Source organism: Meleagris gallopavo, chromosome 7, assembly GCF_000146605.3.
Source record: "Meleagris gallopavo isolate NT-WF06-2002-E0010 breed Aviagen turkey brand Nicholas breeding stock chromosome 7, Turkey_5.1, whole genome shotgun sequence".
In the NCBI taxonomy this organism is placed as follows: Eukaryota; Metazoa; Chordata; class Aves; order Galliformes; family Phasianidae; genus Meleagris; species Meleagris gallopavo.
In genome coordinates this window covers 4,941,687-4,948,216 of record NC_015017.2, presented here as the reverse complement: position 1 = coordinate 4,948,216, position 6,530 = coordinate 4,941,687, and the positions used below count along the sequence as shown (strand labels likewise).

Below are 6,530 nucleotides of genomic sequence, written 5' to 3'. Positions count from 1 at the left end.
TTCAATCGCCTCTTTGTGTGAATAGTTCTGATAGCTAAAAGACTGCCCTGTTATCTTTTAATTCAGTTTTATGATTGTAAGGGAAGGACATTAAGATGTAAGATGACCATGAAAACATTGCACTTAGCTCCCTTCCTGCTGACAGTCAGAAATATACTTGGTACAGTCTTTTGCTGCTGGTCACGGGGAGATACGTGTGGTAACAAGCAGCCCTTCCAGGCTTCCTGCTGCAAGCAGAAAATCAACTTGCTTGCAGTAAAAACCTTGCCCGTGTCTTTAATGAAGGAGTGTCCTGAGGTGTGGGAATTGTCTTTGTTAGAATTAAAGGAGTAGGAGGAGGGATGTGCTGTGAGGAAAAGCTAAGCCAGGAAACACCTGGCAACCAGATGGCCCCTAGCATGCTGCATCGTACCCACACCTTCGTTAAGGATTACTGTGGCTGCCTTCGAGTAATAGATTTAGACATTTGGGGTCACAGAGAATTAGAAAATTGTAGTAAGTTGCAATTAAACGTGAGTTATTTTTAGAGGACAAAGAGCAGAGCTCGAAGCTGAATTAGAGCTACTCGAACTGTTAGAATTTGGACATAGTTCGGGTGCTTTTTTATAGGCGCACAACAAAAGAGTCTGTGCACGTCCGTCACAGACACAAAGCAGCCCAGGATGATGGCAGGTGGGCCGGAGACTGCAAAGCTGGGAGCAGTGGCGGCAACAAAGATTTGGTATTATTCTGCTCCCCCAGGGCAGCTGGTGTTGTGTGCTTCTGAATATTTATGTGTGCAGCGGAGTTTGCACCGTGATTTATAGAAGCTTGACTCAGTATTTTACACTAATGTTCAACCTGTATTTCATTTTATTTACTGTTTCCCCTTTGGTGTGTCTGCAATCCAGAAAGGGCTAACTCTGGAAGTTTAAAATTCTCTCTTGTGGGAGCGTTTGGAGGAAACTAGAGATTTGGTAAGCACTGTGCTAATACACGACCTCTTTCTGTCTTGGTGATCAGTCAGCAGCAGCGGATGGTGGCACATGGTGGGTCACGAATTCAGGCTGGTGCAGTGTGGGTGCACAGAAGTGGTTGTGAGGAAATCGCTCCTCTCCTACATCCCCCATATTCTCCTGTCTACTCCAGCAGGTAGAAGAGGCACGGCCGTACTGAGATGTGTGGGTGGGTTTTGGCTGTCTTGCTGCCATGCTAGAAGGTGGGAGCTGCCACTTCCTAAAGGAGTTCTTTTTGTGAGTCATGGCCCTTGTCTTGCAGCTCTGGCTGAGTCTGGGGCTAATGCAGTCCTGCTTTGGAAGGGCTTTAGCTGAATCGCGAGGGTAACAAGCCAGGAGCTGACTTTGGTAGTCCTGTGCCTATGTAAACTGTGATTGCTGTCCTTACAAACACTTTGGAGCATCTGCACAAAGCTTCAGTGAGTTGTTCATTACTTCCGTTCTTGTGCCGCTGCTGGAATTTGTTTCACACTATTGCTGGCTTTTGTCCTATGCATTTCTTGAGCAGCTTCTTTGCAGCAAAAGATCTAGTCTCTTTCTTTTTAAAATCTGATATGCATTTACTATTCAAATGCCAATTCCTTTTTAGTGTTTATATCAGGACCTGCTGTGAATTTCTTGCAGTGAGTTCCGAGAAATCCAAATCAAAATTTATTTTTTAGATGTCCTTTCAATTTTTAAGGGAGCCACTTAAGGGGTTGGTCCTGCAGCTGTGATCTCCTTGAAGAAAAAATGGCTTCCAAGTGCTGGGTAGGTTGTTTTTTGTTTGTTTTCCTTAAAGATGAGCCAGTAACACCCTACCGAATGATACAGAGTAACCACATGAATATGGAACAACTCTGTCATGAAAGGATGGATCAAGTCATTCAGTAAGCCTTTCCTTTTTTTAATCTCTGTGAATCTGGAACCTATAAGGTATTTATTTTTTTACCCACGGGAGAGGAATAATAAATCTTCACAGTTCTTGAAAGCTACTGCCCCAGGTTAGGCAGCTTTTACATTAACAGTTTGTTACCCAGAGAGACCAAACTACCCTTTTGTTGTGGACTGATGTGTCATAGACCTCTGTGAAAGCCCACGTACCCAGAGGATTTAGTGTGCTGCTGTTGTTTTTTCCCAAGAGAGGAACCCAGCTGTCTTGAAGCTAAAATTGAAGTGTAAATTGGGAGAAAGGCATAATTAGGGCACTTCTTTGAGATAGGCAGCTTCAGTCTTTGAGAGTGTTGGGTTTTTTTTGGTTGGTTTTTTTTTTTTTAATCAGGGAGGAGGTGTCTGAGCAGTGAATGAGGGAGGGAATGAGTAGCAGCTGCATGCTGTGATGGTGTTCCCCAGCTGGGGAAAGTTGTGATGAAGAACAGAGCACTGGTCCTTTTTCCTCACCAGACCTGCTGCTATGTGTAAACCTGGTAAGATTTGCACTTCTGGATATCAATTCTCGCTGCTCCTATAATGCACTGATATTAAGACAAACAGGAGATGCTGGTATAAATCTGGTAGTAATTTTCAATGGCATTTGCAGAATCAGAATGTCATTCTTGTAGACTTGGAGGACTAACTCGAGGCTTGCTCCTTAAGGAGGTAAAGCAGAAAACCATGCACAGTAATGATGTTTTTGGGAAGGAGTTAATTGTAGCATGGTGGAGAACTTACTGGAGGCTTGAGCATGTATGAAGTAGTAAGGAAAATTGGAACTAAGCTGTGGTTGGAATCGGCCTGGAGAAGCAGGGTGGTACTGTTACTGATCGGAAGCTCTGTGTTGTTTCTATTTATTTTTTTTTTACTGGGTTTTTGGCACCTGCTTTCATACTAAGTGAGAACTGTTGGGAATGTTGTGTATCTGTGTGAAGTTACTTTAAAACCGTGTGTGTCTGACAACTTTGGCAATTTTGCCTGATAGGCATTCAGCTTCCTTTCCTTTCTTTTTCTGTATTTTTTTTTCCAGGGATACCTGTGGTGTAATTATGTAAAGGATGTTAATGGTAGAATAGTTTCAAGACTCCAAACTTGTACCTACTTAGTAGTAGTAATTAATATTTATAACGTTACCTTACCTAGGGAGCACAGTAAAGTGCTTTCTTTTATTGGGTTAAGTTTCATACAGGCATTCATGGTCTAGAGATCTTAAAAGGTTTGAGTTTTATTGCTAGAGCCAGCCTGCAGTTCCAAAGCAGAAGATGACCCCTTTCAGCCTGACTTTTTAACAAGGCTAGGAAGTGGTGTTGTGTTAGATGTGAGCGTGGTTCTGTACATTGGTGTTTAATTTTGATGCCTAAGAGATATGAATAATGTTGGAACAGTGTTTTAAAAAAGTATGTTTTTTTTTTTCTGTGTTATCTGGTTTAATAGCTTAGACCACCTGAAACAGGCAAAAAACAGAGCAGATGTTTGTTTTTTCCATTCTGAAAAAGCTGTTTAATTTGGATTTTGGCATTTAGATTTTTATGGTGGCAACCGATGAAACCATGCTGCTTGTCAGATGGAGAAGTACATCGTCATAAAATGGCATTTGAGATGCTGGACAGCACCTGTGTGGGCTAATACTGTCATTTATTCAGAGCAGATAGCTTTGATACTTCCTGCAGTCTGCTGGAGTCATCGAATGGTCTACTTGAAATTCAGTACTTGGGAATACTCAGGGCTTCTTTTTTTTATTTTGGGATGGGACTGGAACATTGAGGACTTTGCACAAAAGCCTTATTCTGAATCTGACAGAATTCTGTAGAAAATGACAGCATTTCTCTGAAAGTTCTAAACCAACACCTGTCCTTTACTAGAGAATTATCCCTGTTCCACAATACCATCTGGTAGTTACCAAAAATTCAGCAGATGTTTTTTTCCTGGAGTGCTGATAGTGTCAGGATTTCTTACAGAACCGAGACGGGTTCCTGTGGAGTTGCCCAAGGCGATCCCATAGTGAGGAGTGTGGGTGCCTTTGATTAATTTTCAGTCTACTTTCCATTTTGCAGCCTTTTCATGTAAAATTTTGAGCACGTACATAAGTATGTGTGCATGTATATACCTCCACTAAATGAAATGGAAATTCCTATTCTAAGACTACTGTCTAATACTTGGGCAGTGTTAAACAGAGTCAGCAGTAGTGCCATTACTGTCAATGTAGGAGAATTCTCCCCTGGCCAGTTTCCAAGTGAAACATGTTTTACCTGCAGTCATCAGTACTGCTTCATTCAGCGTGGTGCTGATGCGTGTGGATGACTCAAGTCCCTCTGCATTCTGCTCTCACATGCTAGAGGAATAGCTCCTCCACATACAGAAGGACCGTAAATGGGAAGCTTTTCCTATGACAATAATGACTTCTGTAATAAGAATAACTTAGTACTGCACCAAAGGAAATGTTGTAGGGAATATATTTAGGTAATATGTAAACTCTGCCAGTTCAGTGGAAAATTCTAAAATAAGAAGAACAGCATGTGTGTTGATTATAAGATGGCTACAAGATAAACATGCATATTTCAACTGACATGAGAAGAGCTACTAACTCATTCATTTCCTGTTTTGCCCTACTTGCCAGCTAGGTGACTGTGCAGGCTATATTGTTAAGTATGCCCCTTAATCTTCTCCCAGTGGTGTCATAGCATTTTAGGCCTTGTGAACTCTTGACTGAAGATCTTAAAAGGAAGAAATGCACTTTGTTTGTTGCTCTATGAAGGGAAAGGTCCTGTGATTTGTTTCCCTTTATGGTGGAAGATGGTCTGCAGCTGAAATCTGGTTGTCAAGAGGCCGATAGCAGTTTTAGTTATGAGTCTTGGCTTCTGATGGTTTCCTTGTCCATAAGGAAGATTGCTGTCATGAAGGAGTCTTCACCAAGGGCTCTGGTCTGCAGAGCAGGCCTGAAACTTTAGTGTGAACTCCACTGGAGTGCAGGAATAAAGGACAGAAAAGGGATGAGATATGATCTAGACTGTTACAGTCAGCTCTTGCAGATTTTGCTGGCACTGTGGTACACTAACGTGAGGGATGCTCTTATATATGCAAGGAGAACCATGCTGATGGTTCCAAAAAGAAAAGGCATGTTAAAACTGAATATCTTTTCTGTTTCCACTCCCCTGTCCTGGATTCTTGTGTTACTTCTGTGGCAGCTTTCTGCGTTTGGCTTTTTATTTGAACTAAGCTTGCCAATGGATGCAGACAGAAATGGCAACCACCTCCTCTGTGCGACGCGCTGGTGTGGGCAGGAAGCTGCCTTCTGGGGGAAATGGCACTTCCCAATTCCTTGGTCCTGCTAAGAGCTCAGGGAGCTCTTATTTCCTTTATGCTTCCTGAGCTGAAGAATGTTGCTCTTCGGGTCTAAAAACCCTAATGCACCACACACTGCCCAGGTAACTGTTCTGACCTTCTGATTCATAAGCATTCATTGGTGCACATGATAAACTTGAATCCCCTGAGCCAGCCCCAATCAGCTGCTGAATTGGGGCCAGACTTACTGGGAGAACCAACAGGTCTATCTTTGAATGCGGGGCACGCAAAGGAGAAAAGGGCAGATCTTAAATCAGTGTATGGTTTAGTTGTTTGTATTTTCTCAGAGGCCCTGAAGCAATGTAGTGCAGGTTTTTCAGTGCTGACATCACAAAATACTGGCATGCGTTGCCAAGTTCATGTGGGTGGAGAAGAAAGGAGGTGTTCTTTATTCTCATAAACACTTGTGCTTCTGTTCTCAAGGAGGAAAAAAGGAACTAACTTTCCTGACGATTCTCTGGGAATTTAGATTTTACACGAACATTTTGGCTGAAGGCAGAAATGGCATTTTCTCTGGGGTCTTCACTGCTCAATTGTCTTGTCCTCGTTACGTAGGTTGTTAACTGGAGCATGTACATGAAAAAAAAAAAAAGTTGGAGAACTCTATAAGTCATTTATCTCCTATTCATAATTTCCAGCAGAATTACTCATACTCACGGTTGCACTGAAAAGAGTGTTAAGGTATTATGATTCAGGTCAAGTGAAGTGAAGTTGCATCCCTTCACCTGTAAATGTTTTTTTTCTTCTCTGATATTTAGGTTGCAAAACTTGAAAGTCAGCATGAACATCCATTATTTTCTTTAAGAAAGAAACTCAAAAGCTTTTTTTCAGTTACATTACTTTTTGATAAAGGGAGAGTTATTAGGCTAAAATCATCCTTGACGTAACTTAATCTCTCAGATTAGAAGTTAATCTTCATACTAACATTTACATCCACTACAGACTGTGGCATGGGAGGGATGCTTGTTCCCAGTTCACACAAATAATTTGTGTTAGAGCAGTATACGGACAAGTACAATATACTGTAACCACAGCTTCATTCAGACCTGTTTATAGAATATGAATTATGATGCTTCTGTAAATGGTATTCAGGTGAGTTCCTTCAAAGAGCACGGACAGTTACTTTCTGAATACTTGACCGCACAGTGCAGCCTGAAAATGGAGGCGCTCTGTAGAGGCTGCTCAGTTGGACTGATTTGTAGCAGAAAAGCTTTAGAGCGATGTGGGCGCTGTGCTGTTTGGTTTGTGCTCCTTTTATCTGTTGATAAGAACTGAAGCTTT

At 41.9% G+C, this 6,530-nt stretch overlaps 1 protein-coding gene across 24 annotated transcripts in view; it reads left to right on the top strand.

Moving 5' to 3' along the window:
• Positions 1-2,289: 2,289 nt before the first annotated feature.
• The window catches only part of MAP2 (microtubule associated protein 2), a 177,003-nt gene continuing 172,762 nt past the window's right edge, over positions 2,290-6,530 (top strand). For 6 of the 24 annotated variants that reach the window (XM_031554111.1, XM_031554110.1, XM_031554112.1 and 3 more), the window contains exon 1: positions 2,290-2,401. The gene's annotated coding sequence lies outside the window, so the exon portion shown is untranslated. The remainder of the gene's footprint in view (positions 2,402-6,530) is intronic. The other 18 variants (XM_031554126.1, XM_031554125.1, XM_031554124.1 and 15 more) reach the window with 7 other exon arrangements.